Source organism: Eschrichtius robustus, chromosome 12 (genome assembly GCF_028021215.1).
Source record: "Eschrichtius robustus isolate mEscRob2 chromosome 12, mEscRob2.pri, whole genome shotgun sequence".
In the NCBI taxonomy this organism is placed as follows: Eukaryota; Metazoa; Chordata; class Mammalia; order Artiodactyla; family Eschrichtiidae; genus Eschrichtius; species Eschrichtius robustus.
Genome location: NC_090835.1, coordinates 86,162,223 through 86,176,054, shown reverse-complemented (window position 1 = coordinate 86,176,054; position 13,832 = coordinate 86,162,223). Strand labels below are relative to the sequence as shown.

Sequence of the window (13,832 nt, the reverse complement as noted above, 5' to 3'; positions counted from 1 at the left end):
GTTGAAGACTGTAATTACATACTTTCTAATATTAAAATAATTATTTCTGAAACTGGTTATGCATATATTAGAATGTTTGTTTTTCACTTTGTTTTGACTAATTACTAGCAAAGAATTAATTGTTACCACTCATTTTTTAAAAGACCTTCTTTTTTTTTTTTTTTTTTTTTTTAGTAATCAATTTTTTATTATAGCCCAATCTACTCGGGGCACTTGCCATTAGAACAGAGTATATGTTTAAAATTAGTAAGATTCAGAAGCCCTGGAGTTGGTGATGCCCATCTTATTATGATGTAATAACCCATCCATTTATTTTGTATCACTCTTTCTGCTGGAGCCAGTCAGCAGAGAAGGGCATGAGTCACTCCAAGGTCAGACAGTGTCATTACCTAACTCTTATTGTAATGGGCAAATCCACCATTCAGCTTCAGACTGAGAGAAGTACTATTGAGCTGGCAAAAGCTTTTTTTTTTTTTTTTTCTTTTTTTGAGGCCCTGAAATTAGGTTTATTGAAGAAAGAGTAATGTGACATGTGTGGCTTAATTTGTGGAAAACTGCATTCTCTTGACAGAGTAAGGAGGAATGGAAACATCTGGAAAGCACAGGCTCTCTTTCGTCTCACAGTCTCTTCCCTTCTTTCATTCCTCCATCCCCCAACCTGTCTTTATTTATTTATTTATTTATTTCTCACACACACACACACACACACACACACACACACACACAGTATTTTATTTTTACAAGAGCTAAATAAACCGACACCAAGCTTTGTAAATGGATGACCACAACAAAAGCAACAATGATTGCAATTACCAAACACGAAACACACTCATACTATGTCATAATATTGACATTCAGTCCAGTTATCCTCCACTGTAACAGCTCCTTTACTTTGCAGTGAAAATTGATTTTTCAATTTTCAAAAAATATATTTTTTGCCTCTGAGTCCTTGTGGGATTTTTTTTTTATTCAAACAGAAAATCACAAAAATTATAATCATCCTCATCAGTTCACTCAGTCCCATGTAATTAATTTTTTTTTTTCATCTTGATCTTTTGTTAGCACTTTTATGAATTCATCAGTTTTCCATTAGAGTTCTGAAAATGCTTATTCATTCAGTTCAGCAGTATAGTCAGTTACCAGAAACCTGTACTTGTCAGACTCTTTTCCATGAATTCCTTGAAGATGAAACCCTTTTATAGGAACATTTTTGCAAAAGCATCAGAGTACACCCAGAACTGTCTGTAAATGACAAAAGACTTAAAAATGACCACGGTTAAAGATTTGATGAAAGTTCATAATAATGCAATTGACAAGGAAATTTAGTTATTTCTGAGGTATACATTTTAAAGTAATAACTAGAATTATGACTTATAACATTATACCAGAACATATAAGATTTTTAGAAATTTCATGTAATGTCTGAAACATTTATATTAACATATTTCCATACAAATAACCCAAAGAAAGTTTAGTATTAGTGTTTTTTTGTTTTTTTATAGTGCAGGTTCTTATTAGTTATCAGTTTTATACACATCAGTGTATACATGTCAATCCCAATCGTGCAATTCAGCACACTACCATCCCCACCCCACCGTGGTTTTCCCCCCTTGGTGTCCATACATTTGTCCTCTACATCTGTGTCTCAACTTCTGCCCTGCAAACCGGTTCATCTGTACCATTTTTCTAGGTTCCACATACATGCTATACTGTCTTGATTACTGTAGCTTTGTAGTATAGTCTGAAGTCCGGGAGCCTGATTCCTCCAGCACCGTTTTTCTTTTTTTTTTTTACACTTTTATTTATTTATTTATGGCTGTGTTGGGTCTTCGTTTCTGTGTGAGGGCTTTCTCTAGTTGCGGCAAGTGGGGGCCACTCTTCATCGCGGTGCATGGGCCTCTCACTATCGCGGCCTCTCTTGTTGTGAAGCACAGGCTCCAGACGCGCAGGCTCAGTAATTGTGGCTCACAGACCTAGTTGCTCCGTGGCATGTGGGATCTTCCCAGACCAGGGCTCGAACCCGTGTCCCTTGCATTGGCAGGCAGATTCTCAACCACTGCGCCACCAGGGAAGCCCGATCATATGGTTTTTATTTTTCAATATGTTAATATGATGTATCATACTGATTGATTTGTGGATATTGAAGAGTCCTTCCATCCCTGGGATAAATCCCACTTGATCATGGTGTATGATCCTTTTAATGTAGTGCTGGGTTCAGTTTGCTAGTATTTTGTTGAGGTCCATCACTGATTTTTAATTATCATCCTTATTGTAATATATGATGTTCATATGAATAATTGTGCAAATGAAATGTATTAGATAGAAATTAATTAACATTAACATATTTACTAATTTGTAAACAAATAACACAAAACTTGATATTAACAGATATATTGATGTACCTTGACCAGCAGTTAAAATTAATATTAATAGCCCTGTTAATGTGACATTTCAGTTGTTTCCTTTCTACCAAGAGTCACTTAGGACATATAATTTCCTATGGAATTCAGAGAAATTTGCCTAGATCATTTGTAGCATTTAAGAGTTTGCAATCTGAGATAATGAATCCCCTGAGAGTAGAAGGAACTGAAGTCTCCATGGTTCATTTAACTCTACTGTTTGTTCAATGGGGGAATGTTGGGATAATAGCAAGTAATTTCAGAAAACAATTTTAAAGATGCTTACCTGTCAAAGCATTTATACTCCCTCCTCCCACTGCCCACTTGGCCTTCACCTCTCCTCACTATTCCAATACAGACAACACATTACATATACAAAAAGAACCGTAAATCTGAGACTCATAGGTGTTTTTCATTAGTAATACTGTTTCACTGTGGAGAGCCCTCTTTGAAGGGAATTACAAACTTTAAGAGTTAGAAGTGATGGCAGAATCTGTTGTCCAACCTCCAGTTTCCCAGTACCAATTCTTGTTAAAACATTTATCATATAATATACTAATATATTGAATGCTTAAACCTGTTATCCTAAGATATCATAATATCTGGTTTAGTTGGATGGATTAGATTAATTTATCCAAAAAAGGAAATCTTACAAAATTAAAAATTTTATCCTTTTAGTCAAGGTCTCTTTCAAAAAACCTGTTTATTCTTTCTTTTAGCAATTGAAGGACATTTTTTTCTTGTAGATAATTGATAAAATCTTTTTTTACATTTTGGAATTTGACTTTAGTTTTTCTAGCGTCCTTTTAAAGTTCTGTTTTTACTTTTTTGATATGAACTTCTTGAGCAGATCAACACCTCCTGCTCAGTGCTCTAGACTTAAAACATCACCATTACCTTTTACTTATGTCTTTCCCAGATGAGCCACATTCAATAAATTTCCAAGTCAGCCTCCTACATCAATGTTTCACACTTTTTTTCTTCTTTTAGATTTTAACAAACTTATCCTAGTCAAGGAACTTGTCATCTGTTGCATAGATTGTTGCAGTAACCATAACCAGTCATGTTTCCAGTGTTTCCTATTCTAAGCCATTGTTCACTTAATTAAATGTAGTCTTATAAAACAGAGGTCTTATATAACTAGAGAAATTAAAATCCTGTAACATTAGTTCACATGTAGATACACACATTCTTTAAAATTACCTTCATTTCTGGTCCCCGGTTCTGGTTCAATGTATATCCCCCTTTCAATCTTACATACATACCGCCCCATGAAATCTTCAGCTTGAGACGAATTGAACTATTCCTCATGCTGATGCATAATCTTAAATGTCTATCATCTTTGCAATACACTGTTATATTGTGGAAAAAAGCATGGATGTTTGGTAATTGAAAGGCTTTCAAATTCCGATTCTGACATAAACTATTGAAACTCAAGAGTTAATGAGCACAATTTCAATGTCTATCAGCTGTGCAAAATACCTACCGTGAAGGGTTATTGATGATTAGATAAAAATTTTAATACAAAGTATCTAACACATTTACTAACTGATGGCAGCTTTTCAATAGTTGTGAGTCCTTAAACATTTACTTGATTATGATGTTCCCTCAGTCAGTGATATATTCCTATATATTCCTACTAAATATTCAAAATCTTTTCACTTGCTCCTGGAAAAGAATCTTTAATTCTTCCTCTTTTTTTGGAATTTAGTGTTCTTCCTCTATTCCAGATTTACATTGTTTTTAAAAACTTTTTTGAGGTATATACTTAATATACAAAAGGTTGCATATATTTAATGCATACATTTTGATGAGTTTGAACACATGCCTATACCCATGATGCTATCACCACAAACAATATTAAAATATCCATCATCTCCAAAAGATGATGTTCCTTGCTTTCTTTTGTGATAAGAGCACTTGTCATGAGTTGTGCAGTTAAAAACTTAAGAGGGCAGAAGCCCAGTATTAAAGGTACATTTTATTACTATTGCATTCTGCCTGGACACACTCACAATTCTGAAATGAATTGTCTTAACAGTTCTAAAAGGTAGTAAGTAGATAATTTACGAAAGCTGTCTGAACAGCTCTAAATAGTCTCTATACCTAAGCTTACAACACAAATCTTGTTGGGTTTTGCCCTCTAAACTAAAAATTACCATTTTCTCTAAGTAAGACTAAGTTAGACAAAGGATATCTTAACTAGTAAAAATGGTCAGAGATATTATTTAACATGACAGAATTTTTATTTTCATTGTTTTGTGTGATGGGTGTGTATGTGTGTGTGTGTATGTGTGAAACTTTAAACATTTTATGGCAATCAGCCACCAATCAGCCAAATTTTAAAGTTATTTAGAATTTTTTTTTCCAAACTAAATATACTAAAGTCCATTTGTCTCAAGAATTGGACCAAGCACCAGATGATATGTTCTGTTTCAAAAAGTAGGTCTGAATTACAGTTGCTTCTTGTCTAGGATAACATGTGATTTTCCATCCAATAATTTACTTAGATATTGATTGTACCAGAAGATATGCCAGGAAAGCCCAAGTGACTCTTGTTTTTCTTACCTGTTAATTTTTCACTACACAACGTTATGTTGATTTCTCACCATATTAATTCAACATTAAGTAACTATAAAATCATTTAATATGCTTTCAAAAATGTAACTTATTTTATGAAAAAGTTTTTAGCTGGATGTGAATCCTAGAGCTAAGTCTAGAATTCTCAACTTTTAATGATACAAATTCTAAGCATCAAAAATATACTCATATTGCTGAAGTAGTCAAGCTGCTTTCCATTCTAGAAATACGAATTGTTTTTTCTTATATTGATTCTTGCACAGTTTCAAAAGACATTCCTGGCTGTTCCCATTATGCACAAAAATGTTTTCATGTTGTGGTTCATTATTAACATCACTACCTTGTTCTCTCATTGATTCAGAAGGCTCATGCCGATGATATTTAAAAGAAACATTAAGAGCTTATCCACACATTTTGTCCATATATTTTATTTATTTGAATATTTAATGATACATTCTTTAGTTAAAAATACATAACACTAAGTGTAACAATATGTTTTTTTTTCTTTTTATTTATTTATTTATTTATTATTTATTTATTTTTGGCTGCATTGGGTCTTTGTTGCTGCACGCAGGCTTTCTCTAGTTGCGGCGAGTGGAGGCTACTCTTCGTTGCGGTGCACGGGCTTCTCATTGCGATGGCTTCTTTTGTTGCGGAGCACGGGCTCTAGGCACACGAGCTTCAGTAGTTGTGGCACACAGGCTTAGTTGCTCCGCGGCATGTGGGATCTTCCCGGACCAGGGCTCATACCCGTGTCCCCTGCATTGTCAGGCAGATTCTTAACCACTGCGCCACCAGGGAAGCCCCAACAATATGTTTTTAAAGAAGCAGTAGCGTCTAGATAAATTGAGGTTGATAAAGTTATGAGATTCATGGTTGGTCTAAGGTGTAGAGTGCCTCACACTGAACGCACAGTGGCACTGTGCTGCCAACTTAGACATGGTCAACCTCGCAGAGTGATGAAATGTTTCTCCCCATGACACTGTCATAGGAAGTCCACTGATGAATGGTTGCCATGCTATTTTATGATGATAGCTTGAACTAATTAGTTTCTAATTTATAGTACTTTTTTCTTTTTTTTTTTTTTTTTACTGTTTAACACAGTGTTTCACTATGTACCAACCAAAATAGAACTATTTTTAATAGATTTACTACAAACAGGGTGCCCTTACTGGTGCATATTGGCCAAGTATTACCCTTGCCTAACACCATTAGAAGGAATATGAGAAACATGACACATTTTGCAAGAAGAACATCTAACATGATCTGGGGAAGTATGAGACAAGAATGAGTTGTTAGAGAAACCCCTATATAACTACTCTAATTGTTAAATAATTTCATTTGATGTCTGCCAACTATCCCTTGGAAGTGAAAATGCTCCTCACCAGGTTGCCCAGTGCCCCCTTTACATCCTTACTTCTCAGACTTTAGATGAAAGGGTTGAGTGTAGGAGTCACCACTCCATAGAAGAGAGCCATGAACTTGGGCTGGTCCCTTGAGATAGAGGAGCAGGGCTGAAGGTACATATTAATGCCTGGGCCATAAAATAAGAAAACTACAATGAGATGGGAGGAGTATGTCCCAAAGGCTTTTTTTCGTCCTTCAGAAGATTTAATCTTAAATGCAGTGTGTCCAATAGAAGCAGAGGAAGCAAGAATTAAGCATAGTGGCACAGCTAACAAAAAAAATGCATACCACAGAGAGTGTGAGCTCATTAGCACCCTTTTCACCACAGGCAGTCTTTATCAGAACAGGAATCTCACACAATAAATGATCCAGTGTATTGTGACCACACAGTGGTAACTGTAATGTAATAGTGGCCTCTGAGACAGCATAGGTCATTCCACTCAGCCACACAGTGGCCACCAATAAGATGTAGACACGCTGATTCATGATGAGGGTGTAGTGTAGAGGCTTGCAGATGGCCGCATAGTGATCAAAAGACATAATGGTCAAAAGCAGACAGTCTGTGCCCCCCCATTATGTGGAAGAAATAAAGCTGAACGGCACACCCCGTACGGCTGATTGTCTTCTCAGAAGTTCCCAGGTTAAACAGCATCTGAGGAGCAATGCTTGCGGTGTAGCACATGTCCAAAAAGGAGAGGTTGGTGAGGAAGAAATACATGGGGCTGTGCAGATGGGGGTCTAACTTGGACACCAGAATGATGGCTATGTTTCCCACCATGGCCATGGGGTATGTTAAAAGCAGAACAATGCATAGAGGAAGCTCTAGCCAAGGACGGTCAGTAAAGCCTAGTAGAATAAACTCTTCGGGATGGCTCTTGTTATTTAGATCCATTATCTTCAATTTTCACCTTTATCAGAGAAGTGGCAGGAAAGGTAGAAATAGTTTTGAGAAATGACAAAACACAAGTATGCATTGTGCACAGTTAAGCATCCAGTCATAGAAGATTGGGTACAGTAACTGGGAGGGGGGGTGATAATTAAAAAATGTGACACCAGGTGACTTAATTTCTTTTCATGACACTACAAATTAACAAGTAACCTAACCTTTCTGAAACTGAAACTGAATTTCCTGCTCTGTATAATAAAGATGACAATAACTATGTCCTTGGGCTATGGTGAGGATTGAATGCCAAGTAGTGACTGTTTTGGATACTCCAAAGTAATGCTTTTCATAATTCAGGTTGCATAAATATCAGCTGAAAAGTATTGGTTCCTATCTTTGGGTGTCTGTTAGAGATGTGGCACGGGGCCTAGGAATTAGATGGTTGGTTTTCAAAAACACTTCTGCAAAGCATTATTGAAATATTAAGAAGTCTAAAAGTGTTGAGGAACCATAGCATAAGAAGGAGGTGGAGAAAACCCTGCACTATAAGAATCATTAAGATAGCCTTGTCTAGATCCAAGTATCAATATATTATTATAGTTGAATACTTATATCATTCTCATGGGGACAAATCAGGCTGTTTTTAGTCAAACCCATTTTAGTAATTTAGAAATGAGCAAGAAATTGAAGCACTTTCATGTCAGTTTCCCAAAGTATAAACTGAGAGACTTAAGCTATGACATATATATTTTCCTATATTCAAAATTTGTTTTTGGATGTAAATTTTCTTGCATAACTATTTCATTCGAATGGGGCATTTGATTTTTCATTTTAAATTTTAATTATCTATCTTGTACGAATTTTTCTTTATCAAGTGAGCTTATCCTCTTTTTATAGAAGACTCTGGATAGTTATCAACGATTTACTTAATTGTATGTAACTACAAATACAACCTTTATGTCCAGGGAACTGGTGTCAGGAGGAAAGTCTTTATTCCAATTCAGGACCAGAGACTCATTCATAGCCACAAATCATTTTATATACTGAGGCTATATTACTCTAAAAAATTTTTTTTTAGCTGAGAGGCATATTGTAACAATAAAATCAGCTAGTTGAGTAAAGCAATATTTTGAGAAAATTAATAATGTAATGAGATTTTTTTTGTTTATGCTTAAATTTTTTTCTTTATTTTAAATTGAAGTAGAATTTACAATGTTGTATTAGTTTCAAGTATACAGAAAGTGATTCAGTTTTATATCTATATATCTATATAATATTCTTTTTCAGATTCTTTTCTATTATAGGTTATCACAAGCTACTGAGTTTAGTTTTCTGTGCTATACAGTAGGTCCTTGTTGTTTACTTATTTTATATGTAGCCCAGATTGGGAAGACAATAGTAGATAACATCAAGAATGCTTTGTGGGTGTGCTATTTGATTATATTTCTGAGACTCTTGGGCACTGTTTCAAACAGTCCATTTATGCTTATCCCAGATGAGTTAGCAGACAAAGTTCCTTGGGACAGAGTTCTCCATGGAAATGCTTCTTATGTACAATTAGTTATCTATTGAATTGAGGTTGGTAGGAAGTCTCTTCTGTTAGATTTGTTTAAAATAAGCTCATTTGATTTCCCAGCACATTGGGAACAAATTTTATTTTATTTTATTAATTTATTTTCCTTTTTTTATGTTGCTTTTATTGTCATTTTTTTAATCGACACGCAATATTACATTATGTTCAGGTGTACAACGTAATGATTTGACATTTGTATACATTTATATACTTCTACCCACTTTTCAATTAGATTGTTTTGTGTTGTTGGGTTGTATGAGGGAGGTCTTTGGATACTAAACTGTTTGGATATATGATTTGTAAATATCTTTTCCCATTCTGTAGATTGCCTTTTAATTTTGTTCATGGATTCCTTCACCATGCAGAAGGTTTTTAGTTTGATGTAGTCTCATTGATTCATTTTTAATTTTGTTGCCATTGCCTTTGGAGTCAGATCCAAAAAATTATCACTAAGAGCGATGTCAAGTAGCTTACTGACCATGTTTTCTTCTAGGAATTTTATGTGTTTTGGTCTTATATTTGAATCTTTAATCCATTTTGTGTTAATTTTCTGTATGGTATAAGATTGTGGTCCACTTTCATTCTTTTGTATGTAGCTTTCCAATTTTTATTGTCCTTTCCCTCTTATTCTTGCCTCCTTTGCCATAAATTAATTGACCATGTGTGGGTCTCTATTTTGTTACATTCATCTGTGTGGCTGTTTTTATGCTAGACACTATAAGTCTGTATTATAGTTTGAAATCAAGGAGCATGATGCCTCCCACTTTGTTCTTTTTTCTTAAGATTGCTTTGGCTATTCAGAATCTTTCGTAGTTCCATACGAAGATTTAAAATTATTTGTTCTAGTTCTGTGAAAAATGCCAGTGGAATTTGATAGGGATTGTATTGAGTCTGTGTATTACTTTGGTTTATATGGACATTTTTAACAATATTAATTCTTTCATTCCATGAGTGTCGAATATATTTCCATTTATTTGTGTGTTCTTTAGTTCTTTCATCAGAGTCTTACACTTTTCAGTATACTGGTCTTTCACTTTGGTTAAATTTGTTTCTAGGTATTTTATTCTTTTCAATGCAATTGTATATGGGATTGTTTTCTTAATTTCTCTTTTGGATAATTGTTGGACAATAGTTTTAAATAGGATACAGTTAGAGCAAAGCTAGTTTGAGTAAATGATTCTGGAGGATTTAAATGTGAGTTCCTTAAATATCTTACTTTGTTTATTTGTAGAATATCTCACATAAGATTTAATATTTCTGGCCATACAATAAAGGGGCACACAAATGAGTTGAAGAGAGAAGGAAAAAAACATAAGTGGTCTTTCCAGTGAGGTGGAATGAAGTGACATTAAAAAATCTTTTAAAATATTTAATGATTTTCTAATATAAAGACTAAAGGACCATCTCTCTCTGAACCTCTCACTCTGTTTCTCTTTGTCTCTCTTTCTGTCATACATACACATTCCACATAATAGCAGTCAGATTTGTATACAAACCTTAAGATTAAAAAGTTACACATATAATCCACGAGTACATTATTTTGAGAAAGAAATTAAAATGCACTGAATAACAGGTACAAAGAGATATGTTTCCCTTTGACATCCTCCTCTCATGGTTCATGATCCCATCTCTTTCCTTAAAGGTAACCACTGGTATCATATGAGTGTGTATTGTTCCACATTACTCATGTGATGGGTGGATATTTCACTCTCTTTCCTCCACCTCGGTTCCATTCTTTATCACACTACGTATGTTCTACCCTATGCTGTCCCTCTAGAGTCTGAATCAAAAGGATTCCCTGATATATGGCTTCTGGTTGGGTTCAGCCAATGAGAGTGACCAGTTGAGGATTAGAGAATGAGGGAACAGCTAGTTTGGGTTCTTTTCCCTTTGCTCCCTCTCAGCTGGGACACATGAGGCTGCCTTTGTTGCTCAACCAAAGTCATAGCTCCTGGAGGTAGCCACACATTCTCTTTTCCTGGTTTCTTGTACCACTTCCCCACTTCGCTACTTCAGGCCTTGGGTTTGTGACAGACTCCCCACTGTGGCTAGCTCCAGAGTAGTGCATGCATAGTACAATATAGAAGTCCCTTGTTGGTGTTCCCAAATCCTTCTCACACCTTTGTCAGTACTTCCTTTGTTCAACTTTCCTCATTATCCCAGTTGGAATGTACCATCTATTTTAAGCTGGGATCATAGCTGATATAACACTCCATTTACAAACAGATCATTTCCAGCTTCAGGACTTTTGAGTTACTTTTTCTTCTGCCTAAAATGCTCTTGCCCTGATTTCATCATGGCTGACTCCTTCCAGTCTTTTAGTTTTGACTTAAAGATCATCTTCTAAGAAGAATTACCCAATATGAATTTACTATCCAATCTCTCTATACCATATTCTCTTTTGATTTTCATCAAAAGATTATTTTCTTATTTATTTTGCTTTCTAAGTCTCTCTCTGAAGAATGCAAATTTCATGACAGTAGTAACTCAAAAAATACCATGGAATCATACATATTATTATGTCACTTGATTTTCAATGCACACACACACACAAGCACGCACACTTTTTCATGGCAGAGAAATTGACAAATCAATAAAAAATCTTTCTTTTTTAAACACAACTCTTTCTGATATAGTTTTGCTGCATTCCATATGTTTTGGTATGTTGTGTTTCTGTTTTCATTTATCTCAAATTATTTGCTCAGAAATTTGTTTCTTCTGAGACATTTATTACTCAGGAGTGCATTATCTAATTTCTACATACTCATGTGTTTCACAATATTTTTCTTATTGATTCTAATTTCAATTCATTGTGCTTAGAGGGCATACTTTCAATCATTTTAAATTTATTGTGACTTGTTTCATGGCCCAACTAATGGTCTTTATTCTGTTGAATGTTCCATGTGCACTGAGAAATATATGTATTCTGCTTTTGTTGGGTCAAGTGTTCTATAGATGTCTTTTAGGTTTAGTTTGTTTATAATGTTGTTCAGATCTTCCACTTCCTTGCTGATCTTCTATCTAATTGTCCTATCCATTATTTTAAGTGCAGTATTGTGGTTCAACTATCATTGTGGAATTATCTATTTCTCCAATCATTTCTATTAGTTTTTACTTTATATATTATGGCAATCTGTTTCTATATGCATACATGTTTGTAATTGTTATATCTTCTAGATGGATAGACCAAATTTATCATTATAATTTTTTTGGTCTATAGTAGTAATTCTTGTCTGTATGTCTATATTCTCTGCTATCAGTATAGCTATTAGTTCTGTCTTTTTTCCCCTTTATTTATTTATTATTATTTTATTGAAGTGTAGTTGATTTACAATATTATACTAGTTTCAGGTATACAGCATAGTGATTCAATATTTTCACAGATTATACTCCCTTAAAAGTTATTACAAGGAAATGACTATAATTCCCTGTGCTATATAATATATCCTTGTTGCTTATCTATTTTATACACAGTAGATTGTATCTTTTAATTCCAGACCTCTTTCATCTTCCCTCCCCACTTTGGTAACCACTAGTTTTTTTCTGTGAGTCTGTTTCTGTTTTGCATATACATTTGTTTGTATTATTTTTTAGATTCCACATATAAATGATATCATACAGTGTTTGTGCTCTCTCTTGCTTACTGTTTGAATGAATTTATCTTTTTTCATCTTTTCTGTTTCAACCTATTTGGGGTTTTTAATCTAAATTGAATATCTTTTACATAGCATATAGTTGGATAATGATTTTTTAATCCACTCTGTCAATCTCATTTTTTTGATAAATTAATAGATGACTTTTCAGAAGTTTTGGGTCTGCAGAAAAATTGAGCAAAAATTACAGAAAATTCCCATATACCCTCCTTTTCCCTACAAACAGTTTCTCCTATTATTAACACCTTGTATTAGTGTGGTACATTTGTTATAATTGTGAACCAATATAAATGCATTATTTTCAGCTAAAGTCCATAGTTTACATTAGGGTTCACCCTTTGTGTTGTACATACTATGGGTTTTGACAAATGTATAATGACATATATACTCTATTATAGTGTAATACAAAATAGTTTCACTGTCTTAAAATTCTCTGTGCTCCAACTATTCATTTCTCCCTCCCCTGAGCTCTGGGCAACCACTTCTCTTTTACTGTTTCCACACGGTTACCTTTTCCAGTATGTCTTACAGTTGGAATGATATATAACATAGCCTTTTCAGATTGGCTTCTTTCACTTAGTAATATACAATACATTTAAGGTTCTTCTATTTTTTTTTTGGCTAGATAGCTCATTTATTCCTTAAATAATAATCCAATGTATGGATGTAGCACACTTTGATTTTGTTTATCCATTCACCTATTGAAGGACACCCTGGTGGCTTCAAAGCTTTGGCAATTATGAATAAAGCTATTCTAAACATTTGTGTGCAGGTTTTTGCATGGACATAAGTTTTCAAGTCATTTGGCTCAATAACAAGAAGCATGATTGCTGGGTTGTATGGTAAAAATATACTTAGTTTTGTAATAAACTGCCAAATTGTCTTCCAGAGTGGCTCTGCAGTTTTGCATTCCCACAGGAAATGAATGTTACTCACACATCCTTGCTAACATTTGGTGTTGTCAGTGTTTGGGTTTTAGACAATCTAGTAGGTATGCAGTGATATCTAGTTCTTGTTTCAATTTCCAATTCCCTAATGACATATCATTAGGGAGTTCTTCTTTGTTGAGCTGTTTGTTCAGATTTTTTGCCCACTTAAAAATTCAGTTTTCTCTTTTCTTTTTTTTTTTTGAATTTTATTTTATTTATTTTTTTATACAGCACATTCTTATTAGTTATCCATTTTATACATATTAGTATATATATATCAGTCCCAATCTCCCAATTCGTCACAGCAGCACCCCCCCCACCCCCACCCCCACCGCTTTCCCCCCTCGGTGTCCATACTTTTGTTCTCTACATCTGTGTCTCAACTTCTGCCCTGCACAATGGTTCATC

At 34.4% G+C, this 13,832-nt stretch overlaps 1 pseudogene; it reads right to left on the bottom strand.

The window, feature by feature from the left end:
- Window positions 1-6,334: 6,334 nt before the first annotated feature.
- Window positions 6,335-7,278, bottom strand: LOC137774098 (olfactory receptor 2B11-like; annotated as a pseudogene).
- Window positions 7,279-13,832: the final 6,554 nt, after the last annotated feature.